The following is a 23202-nucleotide window of genomic DNA, read 5'->3' as shown; positions in this document are numbered from 1 at the left end:
CCTTTTTATTTTCTTTCTCTTTTATCTCAGAAGAAGGAAAGAGGAGTATGTGTCTTCATTTCCTTTCAGACAAGACCCTAACCTATGTATTGGTCTCATCTGCTCCTTTCTCATTTGGGATCTTTCTCCAACAATTCATTTCACTTCTTCAAATTCTCCCTCTCTACTGCCTTCTTCCACTTTGTCTGCAAATGCCTCTAGCTTTCCCTTCATACCTCAAACTTGGCTTGTCTAAAAATGCAGTTGTGTTTTGCCTTACAAAACCAGTCCATCTTTCCAATGGGAGAAGGTTCTAAGCAACTGAGACCAAACTTTGGAGTTATTTTTGATTCATCTGCCTTCCTTGCATGTCTCTGCATTCAGCCCTCTTTTCCATGACCACTGACAAACTTAGCTCAGGTCCCCATTATCTCACATTGGGAATACCAATGATAATGACAATTGTTTATACAGTGTTTGTTCTTGGCCGGGCACTGTGCTGCATACTTTAGATGCATTATCTTACTGCTCATATTAATCTTAGGAAGTACTTTCTATTATTATCCACCTTTTGCACATAGGGAAACTGAGGCTTAGTAAAGTAGCTTATCCAAGGTCTGTATAGTTGACAAATGGAAGAGCTAGGATTCACAAGCAGGTCAGCCGACCCGCAGCTTGAGCTTTTAACTATTAACACCAGGCTGACCACTGTGGTTGCTTCCAAATCAATCTCATAAACACACAGGTCTTCTGTGCTTCCTCTAGTCTACCTTCTTTTCTCTCTCTAATGTACCATTGGGACTACATCTTCCCTGGCTCAAAATGTCTTCTTGGCTCTTCATTGCCTGCAGGATCAATTGCAAACACCTTAGCTTGGGTATTCAAGGTTCCAGTTCAAAGAGGAGATAAATACCTATCTTCTCTGAGAAAATCCCTTCTTAGCTTTGTCTACTGAAATCTTCTGTCTCCTCCAAAGGCCATCACAAAGGCCTTTATGAAACATTTTCTTACCACAGTAACTGGAACAATTGTTCTCTTTGTTTAAACTGACATTGTGCTTAATTTGGGCCACTCACATGGTGCTTGTGCTCTGGACAGATTCATAATATGATTATTTGCATATGTGTGTTATATTCTTGAGGTCAAGATTATTTCTGTTTATTTTTGCAGCCCTCATAACATCTATCAAAACATCTTAAACATAAGAAGTGTATTAATCAAAGTAACTCTGGCTTCTGTAACAGATAGACTCCCAACATATTAGTGACTTAACATAATGCAAATTTATTTTTCACTCATGTAAAGTTCAACTGATGATAGGGGTGGGAATAGTGCTCTGCTCCACAGAGTCATTCAGGGGCCCAAACAGATGGAGACTCTGTCGTCTTCAAAATATGGCTTCCAAATTTGCTTTAGACATTGACAGCAGATGTAGTAATACAGAGGATGAGGAGGAAGATGGCATGGGAGGTTTCATGGCCTGGGTCTAGAAGGGGCTCATTCCATTGGCTGGAATTCAGTCTCATGGCCACATAAGCCATAAGGAAGACCAGGAAATGTAGTTCCTGAGTGTTAGGAAGGAGAAGAAATAGATTTGGGGAATAGCTAACAAGTCCATATTTGTGGAATAAATAATTCATATGTTGCTATTTATTTATCAGGGAGGGAGCTGAGTTAGGAATGGTGGTCTCCGAAACAGGGTAGACACACCTCATGTGCTCAAGATAATCCATTGCTATGAAGAAAGGTGTAGTAAAAGATCTTTTTTAAAAATCTAAAATAATAAGAAAGAACTTCAGTGTGGCTGACACTCAGTATATGGAATGATACTGCTGCTTACATTTGGTCCTCATATCACTAGTCTCATGTCTCATCCAACACATGAGTTGCCTTGAGGAGAGAATGTGCCCCTGTGTGCAGGGGATGACAGCAGCCCCTGTAATCATTCACTTGCATTCAGAGCCTTTTGACAAATTGCAAAACCTGTGAGCTTGAGTAAGTGGGTTCATCTTGTTTTTAACAAAACCAACCTCCATGAAGTGGATGAATAGCTTTCAATAAACCTGTAGAGAAACTGCTTGCTGCAGATAATACTGATGCACACTCTTTTTGGCCACATTATGTGGCAGAATCATATGAATAGAATCTGTTCTGGCAAAAAGTCACACACACACAAGAATTAAAATGACAAAAAAAAAAAAAAAAAACCCAAACCTGCTTGAAATATGAATTTACATTCTCTACCATTAACAATGAAACTCAAGCTAAATACATATTGCAACATGTGCTATCAGTTAAAGCTGGTGTGAAGTGAACATTATTTGCAAAACATTGAAAAATGTGTTATCTAGAATGTGAAAGTAAACTTTTATAATTCTTTGAATGTTTATAGCCATTCATTAATCATTCTCAATCCAGCACTTTATCACAATCACAATAAATTTGATGATCACTGTTTCTTACTTAATAGTAAAAGGTGAAAAGCTATATGCTGTGAAGGAAATGCTTGTTTTTTTGTTTGTTTGTTTGTTTGTTTTTGTTTTTTTTTTGAGAAGGAGTCTTGCTCTGTTGCCTAGGCTGGAGTGCACTGGCACCATCTTGGCTCACCACAGCCTCCGCCTCGTGGGTTCAAGCGAATCTCCCACCTCAGCCTCTTGAATAGCTGGGATTACAGGCACACACCACCACACCCGGCTAATTTTTGTATTTTTAGTAGGGATGGGTTTTCACAATGTTGGTTGGCCAGACTGGTCTCCAACTCCTGACCTCAGGTGATCTGCCCGCCTCGGCCTCCCAAAGTGTTGGGATTACAGGCATGAGCCACCACGCCCAGCCAACACTTGTTATTTCTGTTGTAGTGGCAACAGCTGCAAACTAATGTGTAGAATGCAAACTGATGAGTAAACTAAGATGTATTCTTGTGTCGGCAAATGCAGCTGGAAGATGCCTTGAAAACATCACTAAAGAGTTGAAGAAATAAATACTAGGAGAAATGAGACAGTGTGGGAGGTTTACTCCATAGTTGGATTGATGTACGGATGTTTCTAACATGTGGAATATGTTAGGAACATCTTATGGAATTTGCTAATTTCACTCAGTAATGGAACACATCCGGGACTACCTTCCTTGTGAACCTCTAAAAGAAAGATGGACTGGAGAAGATAGTTTTAATGCAAAGTGACTTTTGTAACAAGAACAATGGTTTATGAGAGAACAGTATTAGTGCAACCATAGATTTGGCAGCCAATTTGACCAGAGTATAAAAGGAATCCCAGTATAATCCTACAGAGACAGGTCCAAAGTGACTTTCATTTCCCATTTCTTTCACAGGCAAGCTATCATTACGAAGAAGTTGTCCCCAGAGGGTACAAAGTTTTAGAAGACAACAGTGAAGAGGCTAACTTTCAAAACAAAATGAACCAATGAAATAAACACAAAAAACTTTAATATATGCAAGACATTTTAGAGTATTCTGTAACAGAAGGGGAAGTAATGGTGAAGGTATTTTGTATCACACAGAACTTTGCTAGTTATCTGTTGTAAAATACTTGAAAGAGTTGCCCAACTTAGAGATGAGGTATCTAGTTTATTTTACTACGACTAGCATTGCACATCACAGACACTGTCTGTGGCATGTGGCTGTCAGTGAGGTGGCAGATATTTTTGAAGTAATAAATAGATATGATCTATAAAGAAAAAGGGGGTATTTTAACTTTGAGTAAGAACATTACTGATTTTCAAGAGTAAATCACCCTACAGAGACAGCATTTTGGGAACAAAATGCTTAGAAATATCTTTACTACTTTGCTGTATTGTTGTTGAAAATGACGTGTTACTATAAAAATTCATCATCTGCATATTTTTCAAATGGGAAACCATTTTTAGTCTGCTCAAAAAGCTTCCGGAGAAAGAATTTTAGAGCATTTTTAATGTATTTGTTAAAAATATTAAAATGTCACTGTCCTCTGACTAGATTGAAAGAAAATTTTACTGAGTCAGGGAAAAAGAAATTAGTCCAATTTCAAGAAAACCTTCATGATGATTAGTATAAAGGATTGGATAATGAGTGTTCTGATCCAGCAAGTACGTACAGATATGTGCATGGATCTCTTGTATTTAGACAGTAACTTTTTTAGTCGGGCCATCCAGTAAAACCATGTCTCTAAAACCAGCATTTTGTTGTTTCACAAATAATGAAACTAAGACCTGCAAAAATAATGAAGTATATTCAATCATCTTGCTCTCATTAAAGATTTTTTAAAAGTCTCCTTTAATTATCAGTGCATATTCTATGGGAGACGAGTGATGATGCTTTATTTAGTTTATAAAACTCTTCCAAACGCATGACCACATGTCTTCCTGGCATCTCCACACCAGGTGACTGTAGAGTCATCGACAATAACAAAGTTTCTTAGCAATTCGAGGAGTTTAATAGTTGGGCTCCAAACTAGGTACAAGAAGTTTTCATTCTAAAACAGTCATCGCTGGAAACAATTAACACAGTGAAGAGACAACCCATAGAGTGGGAGAAGATACTTGCAAACCATACATCTGATAAGGGGTGAATATCCAAAATATGTAAGAAACCCAAGCAACTCAATAGCAAGAAAAACACTTAGCCTGATTTTTAAAATAAGCAAAAGATCTAGACAGACATTTCTCATAAAAAGACATACTAATGGCCAACAGGTTCACAAAAAAAAAAAAAAAATGCTCAGCATCACTAATTATTGGGGAAATTCAAATTAAGCCACAATGAGACATCACCTTACACCTGTTAGAATGGCTATTATCAAAAAGATGAAAAATAAGTGTTGACAAGGATGTGGAGAAGAGGGAACCCTTGCACACTGTCAGTGGGAAAGTAAATTAGCACAGCCATGATGGAAAACAATATGGAGATTCCTCAAAATATTAAAAATAGAGCTACCCTATGATCCAGCAATCCCACTTCTGGGTATATATCAGTTTGTCAGAGAGCTATCTGCACTTCTATGTTTATTATTCACAATGACCATGAAATGAAATCAAAGTAAGTGTCCATCAGTGAATGAATGGAAAAAGGAAATGTGGCATACATACACAATAAAATATGATTCAGCCTTAAAAAAGAAGAAAATTCTTTCTTTCTTTTATTTTTTTTTTTTGAGATGGAGTCTCGCTCTGTGGCTCAGGCTGGAGTGCAGTGGTGCGATCTCGGCTCACTGCAACCTCCGCCTCCTGGGTTTAAGCAATGCTCTGCCTCAGCCTCCCAAGTAGCTGGGATTACAGGCACGTGCCACCATGCCCAGCTAAATGTTGTATTTTTAGTAGAGACGGGTTTTCACCACCTTGATCAGGCTGGTCTTGAACTCCTGACCTCGTGATCTACTCGCCTTGGCCTCCCACTCCCTGGCACCACGCGTCGGGGGCCCAAGTCCTTTTGATTGAGGCCCAACAAGTGGAAGAAAATTCTTTTATTTGCAACAGCATGGACAAACTTGGAGGACGTTATGCTAAGTGAAGTAAGCCAGGCACAGAAAGACAAATACCCCATGATCTCACTCATACGTAGAATCTAAAAAAGTCAAACACATAGAAGTAGAGAGTAGAATGGTGGTTACCAGAGGCTGGCGGAAAGGGTGGCTGAGGGGAATGGGGAGATGTTAGTCAAAGGGTACAAAGTTTCTGTTAGGTAGAAGGAATAAGTGTTTGGGATTATTGCACAGCAGGGCAACTATCGTCAATGATAACATATTGTATATTTCAAAATATTCAAGACAGTCCATTTCAAATGTCTCACCACAAAAAATGAACAGTGAGATGATACAGGTGTTAATTAGCTTGATTTAATCATTCTGCATTGTACACATATATCAAAACATCACATTGTACCCCACAAATGTATACAGTTATGATTTGTCAATTGAAAGCAATATTAATTTTAAAAAGCTATCCACTGACTTACCCATGCTGAATTGAAATTTGAATAATGCTTAAATGGATAGGTAAGGTGAAGGAAAAATACCCAGTAATGTCTCCTGCACTGATTCAACACTTGCTGGTTCTCTCCCATGTGGCGGACATTGTACGTACAAAGATACCTAAGATAATGTTCCTGCCCTCACAGAAATTATAGCCCAGATTAAACCGACGACTGAACGTGACAAAGTCACACCAAAATGCTGACTACAAATATTTCCTCCTCCTCCTCTTTTTTTTTTTGGTTGTTAAATTTCTTTTGGAAAGTGGCGTAATTCCACCTCTCCTCCAAATTCCTGTCATTGTGCTTCTGGTGTCCCTGACAGGAACCAGAGAAGCCTGTCATTCCAGAATCATGACACTTTCCTGTAACTAATTAAGGTTCTTCTAACTGTTCATCTGTTTTTAGCCCGAATCTTCTTAAAATCTAAAGATTTGTATCTCCTGACTCTTTACATTTTCCTCACAACTTATTCAATGTTCGTCTCGAAGCTGCTGACAGCGCTCCCTTACCTTCCTCTGGTAGGAAAACAGAGTGGCAGGCTGGATTGACGTACGAAGGGCCCTGGAAATAAACAACCATGATTTATGAGCATTTATTGTGTTCTAAGTATGAGGCTGAGCACTTTACATATTTTATTTAAATTTCCTGTGGCTTTACCAAATGACTCAGTCCCCAGGAAGACATCCGCTTTCAAGGAAGAGGGCAGGACCAGAGCCTCCGTCCGCACGACTGTGAGCAGGTGACAATGCCTATCCCTGAGTGGGCATTCAACGTTTCTTCTCCCCACTCTTGTCATCTCCTGTCATCCCATACCTCTCCCTTGGAGAACAGCACTTTGTATAGCGCAAGTGATTATCATTTCCAAATAAGCCAAAAGACTTTAAAAAATTAGCATCCAAAAGTATTTAGTGGAAAAAGTAAAAAATAAACCCAAGGCTTATTATTCCTCATCTACGGATAAAAACTCAAAGACTGCCAAACACTACACAGTCATAGGATGGCTTTCCCATAAAAAGTGAGGGGAGGGAGGGTGACAGGCATAGGAATGGTTGCCTGTTTCACCTCCCCATGCTCCTCTAACCCAGTCTCGGTTGGACCTTAGGATCATCCAGAGACCCTTCCCAGACTAATTAAGTCAGAATCTCTGGGCATAGGGCCAGGGCATCATGATTTATTTAAACACTCCCCTGAACTATTCCAGTGCCCAGCCAGGGTGACAGCACGAACCTTGTCAGTTTGTATCCCACCTCTCAGGGAATGAACTTCTGGAAGTGAATTCCTGGTCCCCAGTGGCCACATCTCCACAATGTCCTGTTGGCTGGTCTAACCCAATGAGACAGACCCCCAGTGTAAACCTATGCACCTGTCTTCCTCCCCATGAGGGCTTCATCAGATGCCAAGAGGACATAGCAGTGCTGGAGAGATGGGCTAAGGGAACTCCAGGTCCATGGCCATGGTGTTCTGGACTTCTTTAAGCCCCAGGGAGAATGGACTTCTGGTGGAGCTGCCAAGGTGAGAACCTAGTTTCTCAAGGACAGGTCACAGGTCACCTGGTAGCTATCCCCCTGCCTCCTAGAATCAGTGATCCAATCCCAGCTGCTGCCTGACCAGCTCTCTCTCCTCACCCTGCTCCCCACGCCAGATATTTTTCTTACCCTGACCCAGTGAGTGATCATCCTGCGTGACCCCTGCTCCCCTTACTGCCATCCTGAACTCTGCCTTAGGCTAAAATTCGGATTCAGATCAACTATCTGTTCTCAGACTCCCTGGCCTTCTGGTATGGAGGTCCCCAAGCAGAGATCCATGGCTTCCCCTGAACCTGGGGGTCTGTCTGTCTTCCAGTTCTGGTGTTTTCCAGCCCCCCTCATTCCCCTTCCTGTCCAAGCTTCGCTCATGACATTTTTCACAATTGTCTCATCCAAGGTTTCCACAAGGAACCAGATCTGGTCCCCACAAGTGTGCGGTGAGCTTTAAACAAACACTGACAGTGCCATGATGGCCACCAACTTTAGCTCCCAGGGAATGGGTGAAAACTCAGAGCAGAAGAAAATGTGGTTTCCGGCATCAGTCTTGTAAGTGTATAAGTATCCTGGTGAGTGGTAAAAGAACCCCAGCTGTTTATTTTACTTCTCCCTCAACTCAAGTTGAAGATTTCTTGCCTAGAAACTATGAAGATGCAAATTACTGTGGCCATTTTGTGGGCTTTTCTATTATAGCAACCACTCGTTTTTATGGTGGTTCAACATTATGCAGTTTTGAAATTTTAGGTGAAAAACTTGATGAACTCCCAGCATTCCTGTTTACACCAGTGGAATTTTACCAAGCTTGGGAAGGGCAATTGATCCGGACACTTGTGGAAACTACAGAGAACCAGCGTTGGGCACAGTTTGGCGTCCACTGTGGCATGCTCTTGTGGTCAGCAGCTAGAGGCTGCAGGAAGTTTGTGGAGACAAATTTCCTGAGGGTCCTGGCCTGGGGAGCATACTTTAGATTCTTGCAACTCAAAGTGTGGTCCGAGGACCAGCAGCATCACCTTCACCTGGGAGCTTGCTAGATATGCAGAGTCTCAGGCCCCACCCAGTCCTACTGAACCAGTCAGGAGATTAACAAGATCCTGAGGTGACTCAGGTCCCGTATTTCCAGTTCAAGAAGCAGCAGTGTTTTCAGCCCCTTCTTTCTCTTTCCCTGAGGGTTACTATTCTCTCTCAAGGAAGTACTTGATCCAATAGCCCCATTTACCTAAAAGCCAAGAAGACAATGATGACTGGGTTTCACCTGGTCTCAGGTTGCCTGTCAGGAGGGCAGTGACCCTGCAATGAGGGTGGGTTGGGGCAGGGCAGGCCTTCGTAGATATTGTGCCTGCAAGAGATGTGTCCTTCTGCAGAGGTCAATGTCATCAGGGGTGAATAGACAGGAGGGTGCCTGCCTTCCCCTGCTAGTCCTCCACATCCGTGAGAACTTTAGCATAAGCACTCTGCCCCTCACTGCCCTCATCCTGTGCACCTACACGGCAGAAGACTCTTTGGGCTGAGGTTTCCTAACCCATCAAACCATAGCTCCTTTTTTGAGGCAGGGTCTTATTCTGTTGCCCAGGCTGGTGTGCAGTGGCATGATCACAGCTCACTACAGCCTCAACCTCCCAGGCTCAAGCCATCCTTCCGCCTCAGTCTTCTGAGTAGCTGGGACTACAGGCGCTCACCACCACTCCTGGCTAATTTCTTTTGTATTTTTAGTAGAGACGGGGTTTTGCTCCATTGCCCAGGCTGGTCTCTAACTCCTGGGGTCAAGTGTTCCTCCCGCCTTGGCCTCCCAAAGTGCTAGGATTATAGGTGTGAGTCACTGCGCCTGGCCAAATCTTAGCTTTCTCAGTTCCTTAATCCTTTGCTCATGTAGGTGGGCATTACCAAAACCCTACGTTATCTGACAATTGTTTACAATAAGATGGATTGTTCATGAAGTATGCTTCCCTATCCATTCAGATGGCTTCACATTTGGTTATTTCACTGCCCAGTAGCTCCTCTTCCAGGAGGGAGATGAGGGAGATGAAAGGAAAGGAGGGATTTTTTTTGGACTTATTTGACTTTGACTTATTTAGGTGATTCCACTAACTCAGCAAAATAGTCCTCCCCACCCCCAAACTGTTCTCAGTTAGTCTGCATAATCAAAAATAGCATTCAATACAGAGTTTTGGGAATTTGTCAGGTTTTCTCCATATTTGTTTCACCAGTGATAAAATAAGGAAGGCAGGCACCTGTAGTACAGTAGTTCTTACCTGAATGAAGATAGGAATCACTTGGGAAGCTTTTTAAAAATACCAATGCCCAGGCCCCCTTCCAGCCCTATTAGCTGGGAGTCTTTGGAGGCAAGGCCAGGCAATGGTATTGTTATCAAAGCTCCCCAGGTGATTCTAATGGAGAACTCTTAAAATCATTAGGGGCCGGGCGCGGTGGCTCACGCCTGTAATCCCAGCACTTTGGGAGGCCGAGGCAGGCAGATCACGAGGTCAGGAGATCGAGACCATCCTGGCTAACACGGTGAAACCCCGTCTCTACTAAAAATACAAAAAATTAGCCAGGTGCGGTGGCGGGTGCCTGTAGTCCCAGCTACAGGGGAGGCTGAGGCAGGAGAATGGTGTGAACCCGGGAGGCGGAGCTTGCAGTGAGCCGAGATTGCACCACTGCACTCCAGCCTGGGTGACAGAGTGAGATTCTGTCTCAAAAAAAAAAAAAAAAAAAAAAATCATTAGAAGGTTGAGAACCTCTGGTCTAACAAACTAGTCAAGAGCATTAGTTCCCAAACTTTCATGCACGTCAGAATCTTTCCAGAGGCATATGGGGCTCAAGAAGTTATTTATTTATTTTGAGACAGAGTCTGGCTCTGTCACCTAGGCTGGAGTGCAGTGGCGCAATCACAGCTCACTGCAGCCTTGACCTCCTGGGCTCAGCAATCCTCCCAACCTCAGCCTCCCTAGTAGTGGGAACTACAAGCGTGTGCCACCATGCCTGGTTAATTTTTGTATTTTTTTGTAGTGATGGGGTCTCGTCATGTTGCCCAGGCTGGTCTCCAACTCCTGGGCTCAAGTGATCTGCCTGTCTTGGCCTCCCAAAGTGCTGGGATTAAGAAGTTACATCTTTAATAAGTTCCCAGGTGCTGCTGATGCTGCTGGTCTTTATTCCAGGACCAACTTTGAGAATCATTGGTCAAGAGACCTAAGATGAAATTCCAACTCTGCTGCTAAGTTGTCATATGATTGGAATAATCAATAGCTCCTCTTTGATATTCTACAACTGGAATAGGCAAACATTTTCAGTAAAAGGCCATATAATAAATATTTTTAGCTTTGCAGGTCATACGGTCTCTGTTGCAACTTCTTAACTCTGCCATTGTGGTATGAAAACAGTCATAAACAACACCTAAACAAACAGCATGACTGTGTTCCCATAAAACTTCATCGAGGTGGCAGGATCTGCTGACCCCCATCCTACAGTCTCACGAGTGATGTCTCTAAGTGAGGATTTCTTTGTACTTATCTAATTTGGTGCTCTTTGGGCTTTCTGAATCTGAGGGTTGATACCTTTCATCGATTCTGTAAAATTCACGGTTATCATCTTCTTAAATATTGCCTTTTCTACATTGTTTCTATTACCAATTCATGATACTCAGATCTGGTAACGTGTTAGACCGTCTCACTTTATCCTCCGTGCCTCTTAGCTACATATATATTTTCTACCTCTGTCTCTCTGTGCCACGTTCATGTCTATTTTTTGTTTCTCATAGTACTTGTTGGCTCCTTATCAAGTCTACATATTTTGATAGTCTCTTATATCTTCATCATTTATTCAATCACCTCATTTATTTCCTGAAACATTTTCGTATGAAAATTTATTTCATATTCTGTGTTGATTTTTCCAATATCTGTGATCTTCAACGGCTGATTCTGCAGTTTATAATTTCTGTGGATTTTCATTCATGATAGCTCATTTTATTCATGATGGCTTGTTTCTTCATGAGTTTAGTGAATTTTGATCCTGACCTCTAATTCCTTGGAACTTTATCTATGATAATTTTTTGAGTCTTAGTATCCATAAGGCAGTGCGTTAGTTTCTTTTGAATGCCTGGGGATGCTCCTTTATACAAGTTGTTGGCTTTAGAGCTCCCCAAGTAGTGTAAAGTTTGGTTTGCTATTAGAAATTGTCAGGTGACACATTTCTTTCCTGCCACTTCTTAAGGTAGAGACAGGCAAGTTCGTTTCTTGACAGGCAAGGAGGGGCAAGTACTTGGTCTCTGGTTCAGTTCCTGAAGGTACTGCTCTTTAGTGGTCTTAGCCTTATGCGAGGGGTCTCCCAGCCATCTCCTCAATCCCTGGTGCCTGCAGAAACCTGGGCCAGGCCAGTAAGATATGGCCCATGCCCCACTTGGTGACCAATGCCTTCAGCATTCGCTCTTCTCTCTAGATTAATGCTCTCTCAAAGTTTCTGACCTCCTAGGTATGACTTGTTTTGATGCCAGTTCAACTGTGCTTTAAAAAATTATTTTATTTAAATATCATCTATAGTATTTTGAGTGGCCTCTTTGGGAGTGGTGGCATAGTATTCCCAGGCACACCAGTAGGTAACCAACCACTTCCAATTTCTGGTTCCTCATCTCTGAATGGAGAAACCAATAGAATCAGAAATGTTTCTTCAATACTTTTTTTTAATGAATGAATCAGTGGTTTTTTTTATATATACTGTTCTCAGTATTCTTATTGTTTATTGTAACTATGCCACTATGCAATGTGTAGGATAGGCTAATGACATGTTTCTCCGATTAGATTAGGTTAATAATATGAACTAACTTCATAAGCTCTTTTTTAAAAGGTGCTGTATAGAATTTGTGGACCTATAATTTGAAGTTTTGAATTTCCCTGTGTGATTCGGAATCCCTCATTTGGCTGAGGCACTGATATGAACTAATTACACCATGAAGCTTGTATTGGGAGCAAATCATTTACCATCCTCCATCCTCATCCCAGTGTGGGGTGCAGATCTCCTCTCCTTGACCACTAAAAGTCTCTTGAAATTATAAAACTTAGAATTTTCATGTATGTGAAAAGCAGTTCTCAAGCAAGAGCTAGATGTTTTGTGCGAGTTGAAGAGGCAGCTAGGCAGCTAGATTGTGGTGTACGAGATGCTCAGGAAGCACTTAACTCCCGATGGAAATATGATTCGGGAAGGCGCCAGGAGCCTGTACAAATTTTCCACATTCTTGAGTTGGGGAATTCTGGAAGAATCAAGAGTGCTATCCCATGAGGATTTCAAGCGCCTACTATTACTACTATTACTGCATATTAATACGTAGCTTTGTGAAAAATAAAGTGAGGCAGAAATGCCAAATTGAAAAGGAATCTGCACAGTTTAGCATTTTCTTACAAAACTAAACATACTCTTGTCGTACAATCCAGCAATTGTGCTCCTTGGTATTTACCAAAAGGGACTGAAAACTTATGTCTGCACGGAAATCTGCACACAGATGTTTATAGCAGTTTTATTCATCATTGCCAAAACTTGGAAGCAACCAAAATGTCCTTTGGTAGGTGAATGGATAAATAAACTGTGGTACATCCAGACAATGGAGTATTATCCAGGGATAAAAAGAAATGAGCTTTCAAGTCATGAAAAGACATGGAGGAACCTTAAATGTATATTGCTAAGTGTAAGAAGCCAATATGAAAAGCCTACATCCTGTACGACTCCAACTACATGACATTCTGGAAAAGGTAGAACTACGGAGCCTGTAAAGAGACTGGTGATTGCCAGGGGTTAGTGGGGAGGGAGGAATAGGTGGAGCACAGAGGATTTGCAGGGCAGTGAAACTGTTCTGTATGAAGTTATAAGGTGGATCCATGTCATTATGCATTTGTCCAAACCGGTAGAATGTACACCATCAAGAGTGAACCCTGATGTAAACTATGAACTTTGGGTGATAGTGATGTGTCATTGTATGGCCATTGATTGTAGCAAATAGATGACTTTGGTGGAGATATTGATATTGTATGGAGGAGGCAGGGGGTGTATGGGAATTCTTGAAGTTGCCACTCAATTTTGCTGTGAACCTAGAACTGCTCTAAAAAATACAGCTTATTAATTTTAAATAAAGGATTTTGCAGAATGGAATGAGATGGTACCTTGGCTACCTCTTTGGCGTAGCTGTTACATGCTGAGAAAAACAATCAAGTTCAAGTCACACACAAGGCCTAGGCAGGCACCTGGCCCGCTGTGTGTCCCTGCCTGGCTGGAGAAAAGACCTTAGGCCCCAGGATGGAGGCAGGAGCAATGGCTTCTTGGGGCTTAGAGGGCGTGGAATGGAAGGAGGACCTACTCCTGAAAACCTGGGCATGCCCACTGCGGAGGGGCCAGAGGGCAGGAAGAAAGGAATTCATGCCTTTGGCGTTTCCTGCCTCCCCAAGCACTGCAGGAGTGGTTTGCTGGGAAGGCTGGTGTTGGACCAAAACCTGCACCTCTGGGAGTCAACAAAGAGAGGCTGGAGAGGCTGGAAGGGCAGCTGGAAGATCCCATCTCTGGAATCTTTGCAAAATAAGGACCTACCTGTAGACACACACTAGCATACACATGAGAAAACACACAGATTTAAACAGGTGAACAGGCATACAATGACACACACATACCAGCACACACATGCACAGTCAGATGCCTGTATACATTCAGAGTTCACATCTGTTGTAGAAACACACACAGATGATCAAGGCAGCTTGCCATTCTGGAAGCACATCATAAGCAGTAGCTGCTGATAAACATGGCCTCTTGATAGCCCGGGGAGCAAATTGTTCTAACATGTGTCCCCTGAGAATGCAACAGCCTTCCAGAACAATTAGCCCTCCCTTCTCCATCACTCAGCTGCACTTGGTGGAGCTCTGTCTCTGTCTGAAGCTCCCAGTATGGTTTCTGGCAAATGCACAGGTGTGTTCATCTCAGCGTGCCTGCAGGCGGCTTCCCACCCATGCGTCTTCAATGCTCTAGGCAGGTTGTAATTTAGTGCTGTCAGTTCATGGCAGTCACTTTATCCACATTGACACTGGAGGTCTTTGGTGGTGAGAACTTGCTGCCCACACTGCCTGAGAGGGTCAACAACAGAAGCAGTGAAGGAACTGAATCTTGCTGGGCCACAGGAGCTTTTGTTTCCTTATGTCCCCTATAGCGTTGCCCTTCCGACTTGGGGCCTTCCTGTCAGTTGTTGCGTAAGCTGTGGGAGAGAAATTGGGGGTAGGAGGCATTTTCAGTAGTTTGGGACACATCTTCCTTGGGGCAGCACTAAGTGGAAACAGGCCCATTTGCACATTGGCAGATGGAATCCAACTGAATGTGGAAAAAGCTCTTCCGCAGAGGGCTCAAACCAAACATTAACCAAAACAACACCTTTTAAGTTTAACAAGGACTTAGAAGCTAGGTTGAAAAACTTCTGGTACTAATAGACAGCTTTTTAAAAACCAATTTAAAAGCTCTTCTGTTGAGTTAAAAAGCAAGAAGGCTTTCAATGCTTCCATTCTTTTCAGATTCTCTGCTTTTGAACATAATCGGATTATTTTCTTTTAAAATTATTTCACTGAACTGTTTTGCAACTGCGGTAGACAGAATAATGGCCCCCAAAGAACTCCATATTTGAATCCCTGGAACCTGTGAGTGTGTTACCTTACATGGCCAAAGGGACTTTGCAGATGTGATGTAGAATCTTGACATGGGAGATGACGCAGGATTAACTAGGGAATCCCAATGTAATCACAGACATCCTTAAAAGATGGAAGAAGGAGAGTCAGAGAAGGGGATGAGACCCTGGAAGTAGAGGTTGGAGTGATGTACTCTTAAGGCAGAAGAAAAGGCCATAAGCCAAGGACTCCACTCATCCTCGATGGGCTAGAAACAGCAAAGAAATGGACTCTCTTCTGGAGCCTCTAAAAGGAAGACAGCCCTGTGAATACCTTGATTTCAAGGCTGGGCACAGTGGCTCATGCCTGTAATCCCAGCACTTTGGGAGGCCGAGGCGGGCAGATCACTTGAGGTCAGGAGTTCAAGACCAACCTGGGCAATATGGCGAAATCCCGTCTCTGCTAGAAATACAAAAATTAGCTGGGCATGGTGGCAGTTGCCTGTAATCCCAGCTACAGGAGGTTGAGGCAGGAAATCACTTAAACCTGGGAGGCAGAGGTTGCAGTAAGCCGAGATTGCACTAAGGCACTCCAGCCTGGGTGACAGAGCGAGACTCTGTCTCCAAAAAAAGAAAAAAAAAAAGAAAGAAAGAAAAACAAAACAAAACAAAGAAACAAAAAACCCCTTGATTTCAGGATTTTCAACTTCCAGAACTGTAAGACAATATATTTGTGTTGTTTTAAGTCACATTTGTGGTAATTTGTTACAATGACAGTAGGAAGTCAGTACAGCCTATTGGGTATGGGTCAGATCCTGCCTGCTAACTTGAAAAAAAGACCAACTTACTGAGAAATAAATGAACCCTTTCACTGGACCTCATATAGTTCTTTGGTTGCCTTTCTCTGTTCAGGTGAGCTTGTAGTATGAATTTTACACATATTCCCCACTGTGCTAAGTCGAACATTCATGTTAGGAGGGTTAAATCTAACTGTATCTGACTCCAAGCATCTTTGTCTATCTTTGTTGGGGATTATCCTATTGTATTAGGTTGCTCGAGCTGCCCTAACAAAATATTGCAGAGTAGACAGCTACAACAATAGGCATTTATTCTCTCACAGCTCTGGAAACTGGAAGTCCAAGATCAAGGTACTGGCTGGGTTGGTTTCTCCTGAGCCCTCTCTCCTTGGCTGGCAGACGACCGTCTTCTTGCTGTGTCTTCACATGGTCCTTCCTCTGCAAATACAAATCCCTGGTGTTTGTATATCTAAATTTCCTCTTCTTATAAGGATACCAGTCAGAATGGATTAGTGACCACCCTAATTGACTCGTTTTAACCTAATTACCTTTTTAAAGGCCCCATCTTTCATTAAAATCTGAGGTACTGTGGTTTAGGGCTTTAATATATTAATTTTAGATGACACATTTCAGCCCATAACACCTACATTGACTACAGCTAAGAGAGGTCTGTACAAGCCAAGAAGAGAGGACTATACTACTTAAGTGGCGTGTCAGGACTATTGTCTATTATCCATGTTTAAACTCAAGTTTACTGCAATATGCAGCAATTGGAACTATATCACTTAGTCACCTTCTGGCCCACAGGAAATGTATTCCAAAGACCATTAAGCTAAGATGAGAACAGGCCAGCTCTTTGAGTGGCAGAAACTCTCTCATAAAAATCTTATGGGGTTGGGGGTAGGGGACTGGGGGAGAAGCGGCAACATAAATGCAACTGAGTCCCTACCTCATACCATACATCTTACACATAGGAAAATACACTACACCTTACATCAGTAGAACAAAATGTAAAAAACATACTTCAAAATGAATAAAGAAAATAAAGGACCATATCTACATGATCTTAAAATAGAGAAAACTTTTTTTTTTTTTAAAAAAAGAGCTCACAAAGCCCAAAGAATAAAGAAAAAGAGAAATTCAACCACTTCAAACTTTAAAATTCTGTACAGAAAGTGTAAAAAAAACTTCTGTTGGCAAAAGTTTACAAAAGATGCTTGCAACCACATTAAATAGACCAGGAATTTGTACATAAAACACAGAATAAGAAAAATAAAAGTAGGAAAAAATAAATTAGCTGCCAGAAGAGTAAATGTGAATAGCCAATAAAAAACAAAAAGATGCTCAAGGTCAGGAAAGAGAAAGAAGAAGAACAGAGAGAGGCCATATCCCACCCATGGTATTGGTAAAATCAAGTTATCAAATGATCTCAACTGTTGGCAAGGTTCTAGGGGAAAGGGTACTCTCATAAATTGTTGCTGGAAATGTAAATTGGTAAAGGCATATTGGAGAGAAATTTGAGAGCATCTAGGAAAATGGAAAATGTGCCTACCCTATGTCCTGGGAATTATGCTTTGGGATACACATTGAACAAGCTTCTACATATTTCCATTAGGGTCCTATACATGATGGTGTCTGTTGCAGCATTTTTGGTAATAGCAGGGAAAACAATGATCCCTTAATATAGAAAGGAGTAAGTAAAACGTAATGTTTTTCTGTGATGAAATACCATATAACAATTGACAGTAAATATGAAGTTTATACCAGCCTGAATAGATTTTAAAAACAAGGTAGAATATAAAAAGCAAGATGCAAATTGATAGGATATTTACAGATGTGGATATTTTTAAAAACAAAATCATACAATGTGTGTTTTAATTAATGCATATGTATCTAGAAAAAAGTTATTCTTAAGGAATGCAATGGATACATGACCATTTTAGTTTCTGGGGAGATGCAGAGAAGAGTGGGTGCTGGTGGTTTAGGGGACATGAGCTGGTATCTCTCCTTGCCTCACTCCTCCTCTTCCCTTCCCTCCCCTCCCTCCTCCCCTCCTTTCCCCCATTCCTTCTTTCCTTTCTTCCTTTTTTCTTCCTAAAAATTGGCAAGAAGGAGATATGGCAAAAAGTTAGCACTTGTTAATTCTAAATTGTAGGAATATGGAAGTTATTTTTAAAATTTTATGGTAACTTCTAAATTTCAGAAGGCAGAAACCAAACCAAACAAAAACCCTAGTATTTATAAAAATAAAATCATAAACTATAAAACTCTACTGCAGGATATCATTCGTACTCCAAATCTCAGCATCACGGAATATATCTTTGTAATGAATCTGCACATGTACCCACTGATTCTAAAATAAAAGTTAAAAAAGAAAAAAAACTCTATGAAGGAAGCAAAGGAAGACTTGAATAAGTGAAGGAAAGGATTATTTTGCATCCACTGTCTTCCAGAGGGCCAGCCACTTCCCGGCATCATAAATTGACTCCTCAATGTTGAGAGTCCTCACTGGCTTTTGAGTTAGAGAGAACCCTATCGGCTATTCTGTGTTGAACCTCTCTTTTCACCTCCTCCATGGATGCCTCCACCTTCTTGAAGTACTGTTACAGGTGTCTTTTTTTCAGGGCCAGTAACTGGCCCCACTGTCCTGAAGCAGGGAGTTCCATTTTTAGGCAGCTGAACCTATTAAGAAAAATTCTTCCTTATTTTTTAGAAGAAATCTATTCCTGTAGACTTTACCCCTTAGTTCTAATTTTGGAGGAACAGAGATCAAGTTCAGTGCTCCTTTAGCAGCAATGTCCTTCAAAATGTAGAGACAGCCCAGGAGGCCGAGTTTCGATCCTGCATTTATAAGTTTTTAGATCTAAAAATGTAGAGGGTTTCTTACACAAATCCAAACTCATGAACCTCATATGGAGAGATCACCCTAAAATATCTAAACGGCTGTGAAATTCAACTTTTAAACTTCTCTTTGGTAATATGGAAGAACCTAACCTGAGAACACAGAAAGACAGGCTTATCTCAGGTAGTGGATTTTTCTCTGGGCTTGGAGGTGGAGGTGTCTTCCCTGGGAGGGAGAAGTACATAATTCATGAGCCATGCTTATCAGACTCCAAAGGAAAAGATACAGAGGGGAACTGGATACCTGGTTAGAAACTGATACCTCAACAGACATAAGAGGGAGCTACACGATCTCCTTATGAATGACACTGCATATTTTATAAGGGAGTAGCAATGGCTTGCCAATTTCAGTGCTAAGGTGGGTTTACAAAGTTTGACTTAGAGGTAGGCTCTGGAGACACATTCCCCACTGGGTTACTGTTTATCAGCTGGTTTCCTTTTCACCTGCTCGAGAAGTAACCAATGAATGAAAAAGGCTATTGGCACTCCGTTCTAGGGAAGTGATTGGTTGATGGTGTGTCTGAGTTATGTGAGATGTTGTATATCATTGTGGGAAAGAGGAAAGGAGAGGAAAGGAAACTGAAGCTTATGTTCTCCCGTTAGTAGTGAAACAGGGATCGAAGCTCAGTCTCCTGGGCTCAAATGTTCTTTGTTTTGTTTAAACCTTACTACTCTCACAGAGACTGTAAAGGCATCAATAGCAAATACAAAAAATATTTAATGACTGGTACCAGTCAGTCAAAATGGACTCCAGCTGCTTTATAGGCATATGTTGGTGAGATACCTGTTCCGCCCACAACCATCACCAACCACAGCCCAAAAGATGCTTCCAAAGGTGAAACAGAAGGAGCATTGCTCAAGAAAATTATAACTAATTATATTGTCCTTGTCTTCTTTGATGAAATGGCTTTGTTTCCACCCAGGCATGGTGGCTCATGCCTGAAATCCCAGCCCTGTGGGAGAGGCCAAGGTAGGAGGGTCACTTGAGCTTGGAAGTTCAAAACCAGCCTGGGCAACATAACAAAACCCCATCTCTACAAGAAATACAAAAATTAGTAGGGCATTGTGGTGAGCACCTGTAGTCCCAGCTACTCAGGAGGCTAACATGAGAGGATTGCTTGAGCCTGGGAGGCAGAGGCTGCAGTGAGCTGTGATTGCGCCACTGCACTACAGCCTGGGCAACAGAGTGAGACCCTGTCTCAAAAAATTTAGAAAAATGGCTTTGTTTCCCAGTAGATCTCTCTGAAATTATATTCTATGCATGAAGCCATTTCTTCTTAAAACTTTTTGTAGGAAATCACGTCAACTCTGACTGTGAATGCAAAAGAAAGTAAAGGAGAATGGATACAGCGAAGGGGTGGCTTCATTTTTCTACGTTTTGAGGTGGCTGACAAAACTTGCTCCTTCTTAAAGTCCTTCAGTGTCCTGAGTCAAGAGAGGAGATGCAAACATCCTTTAACTCTCTCTTCCCATAACCTTCAGCCCCATGGTTTTATCTCTGGAGAATGTTCCCTTCTTTAAACCCTATCTGCCGTCTCCACCTGTTGCCATCTTATCCTAAAATCATTTCCAATAGGACATCCACTGCACAGCCCTCCTCGTCGCCTTGCCAGGTTCTATCTGCCTCTCCTTTCAGTCATGAATACATTTCCCAATCCTGACTTATCCTAGGAGGGTAAATACATCTTCAGGTGATAGTTCCCAGACAGCATCCCTAAATTTGGGGTTGTCTGATCACCTACAATGGAAGACAATTATTTTACAACCTTTCCCTCACTGCCCTCCCACCCAGTGCTGTATGTTTGTTTTTGACTAGAGTGAATTAAAATCAGTTTTGTTTGGAAGATTTCACAACACTCCTTGACATTTTTGGAGTTCCGATGGAGAAAGATTGAAGGCAGAATGAAACCTAAGGGCCTGCTGCATCGCACGTGTTTGGGGGTTTTCTGTTTCGTTGTGCAAACTCAGTCCAGTGGGAGACAGGCATGACTGCTGTGGGGAGGCATTTCCCCATTTGCCAAAAAGTAATGGTGCGGAATAGTTTGAGAGACCACAAAATTACATTTCTCTACTCAGCACTGTGAAAAATTGTCATGGAAAAGTATATTACCCACTCACATCACCTGGATCTACTACAGCCAGAGGGCAAAAGAGATTTCAACCCAGTCACTGATACGTAATGGATTAACTCACCCTGAGTGTTTGTTGTGTCTCTCTGCTGTCTTTTGATTCAAACACACAATTGTCTAAATTGAGCAGTGAAGATTGCCTGGCTCCTTAGTTCTTGGGCTTCTATCCCTTTGAATTTGTGTCATTCTGATTAAGGGAGAGAAGAAGGCAAGCAGGAAGCCTCCAGTTTGGGATTAAAGCATCAGCCCCAATTTCGGCCCCAGCATTTCAGGTGCATGAACACCGGCTGGTCTCTCCAGAATGTCTCTGGTCTGGGATCCATTTGAGAAGTTTGCTCTCCAAAACTCAAGCCTCAATAATTATAAAAACTTATTAGAAGTGTTTTCAATATTTTTGAAACTGAAAATATGCCCATATATTTTAAGCAACCCCAAAGAGATCAAGAATGGGAAATGGCAGGGCTGGACAAGAGGCAGTCTGAAGCTAAAAGCCCAGGTGGGAAGGTGCCAATGTCAAATTATTGGACAACAATCAAATATTTGAGGCCTCCAGCATTTGTGGAAATTATTTTAGCAGGGACAGTGGCACCAACACAATGATTTGTTTTCTCCAAGTCCAAATAAAGAAATTGTGTGGCTCCATGTTTCTCTTTTAATTAAGAATATAACCTTTTCTTTAAAAGACTCTACCTGAACTACTAAGCCCACAAGACAGGGCTCTGCATTTTAAAATGTCACAGAGTCTTGAAGACCCAAAAAACTGCTTAGTAATTGATGATCAGTGATAGCCAGCCTCGAATGACTTCCACATCTATAAATTGTAAGCCAGAAGGAGACACTAAAGAGAAGAACAGAAGGGTTTGTTGGGAAAGTACCACAAATAATTAAAAGTTATGGGAACAGAGAAGAAAATAAGACATGTTGATTAGAAACATCAGGATGAATTGGCATTGATTTTGCTGTACAATAGAAAACTTGTTTCAAATTTTCTTCCAATAGATGCATAGCATGGGGAGTGAGGAATTGAATTTTATTCCAGGTTCAAATTTAAGTTTGGAAATGAAATTTGGGAAGGTATGCCTCATTTCACAAAAACTAAACAACTTTTTGAATACTCTTACATAAGGAATCCCACAGAAATGGGTCTAATTCAATTATCCAGTATCTCTGTAGGCTCAGAAAAATGTTTCTCTTGGTTTTGAATTTTAATACATGTTTAGCCCCCTTTTTTGTTCATTTGCTGATACATTTAATATTCTTCCTTGTGAATCTTTGCAGGTCCTGTTACAGTCTGGTTGTAAGTGCTCATCCCTTTTAAAAACAACCAACATTTAAAATAAATTCCTTGAGAAAAATAATTGCTTGTTATACGGCTACACAATATGAAAGCATACATTCTGTGTGGTTGAATTGCAGCTGTTACTTTTCCTTCTGGTCCTTAATAACTGGACCAAATATAAAAGTCACATGAATATTTTATTTTTCCTTTTAAATGAAGAGTTCGTTAGCACTATCAGTTTTCTACCACATTCTTTTTTTTTTTTTTGAGATGGAGTCTCACTCTGTCGCCCAGGCTGGAGTGCAGTGGTGCCATCTCGGCTCACTGCAAACTCCGCCTCCAGGGTTCACACCATTCTCCCGCCTCAGCCTCCCAAGTAGCTGGGGCTATGGGCGCCCACCACCACGCCCGGCTAATTTTTTTTTTTTTTTTATTAGAGATGGGGTTTCACCATCTTAGCCAGGATGGTCTTGATCTCATAACCTCGTGATCCACCCACCTCGGCCTCCCAAAATGCTGGGATTACAGCCGTGAGCCACCATTCCCGGCCTCCACCACATTCTTAACATGTGATTTGACTGCCTGTGGAGCTAACATTTTTCTCAGAGGGATGGGTCCACATGATCTCGTGACAAGGCCGACGTGTCCTCCAGCCTGCCAGAGTGCAGGCACAACACTGGCCCTTGGCACGGCTTGCAGATGGGCACAGCCTCTGGGCTGTGTCACAGCTGTTCCCCTAGACGTCCTATGAGAAACTGGTGCCCCAGAGGGGCTGTCCCCACCCTGAGCTCTCCTGCGGCCCCACTGCTTAAAGGCCACCCACAGCTCACTCCACTGGCCTTCCTCTGCCCTAATTCTCAGCTCAGGAGCACCTTCACTCTTAACAGGTCCTTCCTTCCAAGTCTTAGAAGGACTTTGCTCATGGGTGCCTGTTTGCAAGGCTGGGATTTCTGCACAACTGATCATCAACTCCAGAGAGCTCCTAGTTCACTGCTCATGGCAGTTACTCCT

This window comes from Theropithecus gelada, chromosome 3 (assembly GCF_003255815.1).
Source record: "Theropithecus gelada isolate Dixy chromosome 3, Tgel_1.0, whole genome shotgun sequence".
Classification (NCBI taxonomy): Eukaryota; Metazoa; Chordata; class Mammalia; order Primates; family Cercopithecidae; genus Theropithecus; species Theropithecus gelada.
The sequence above is the reverse complement of the archived record's forward strand: the minus strand, read 5'-3'. Positions refer to the sequence as shown.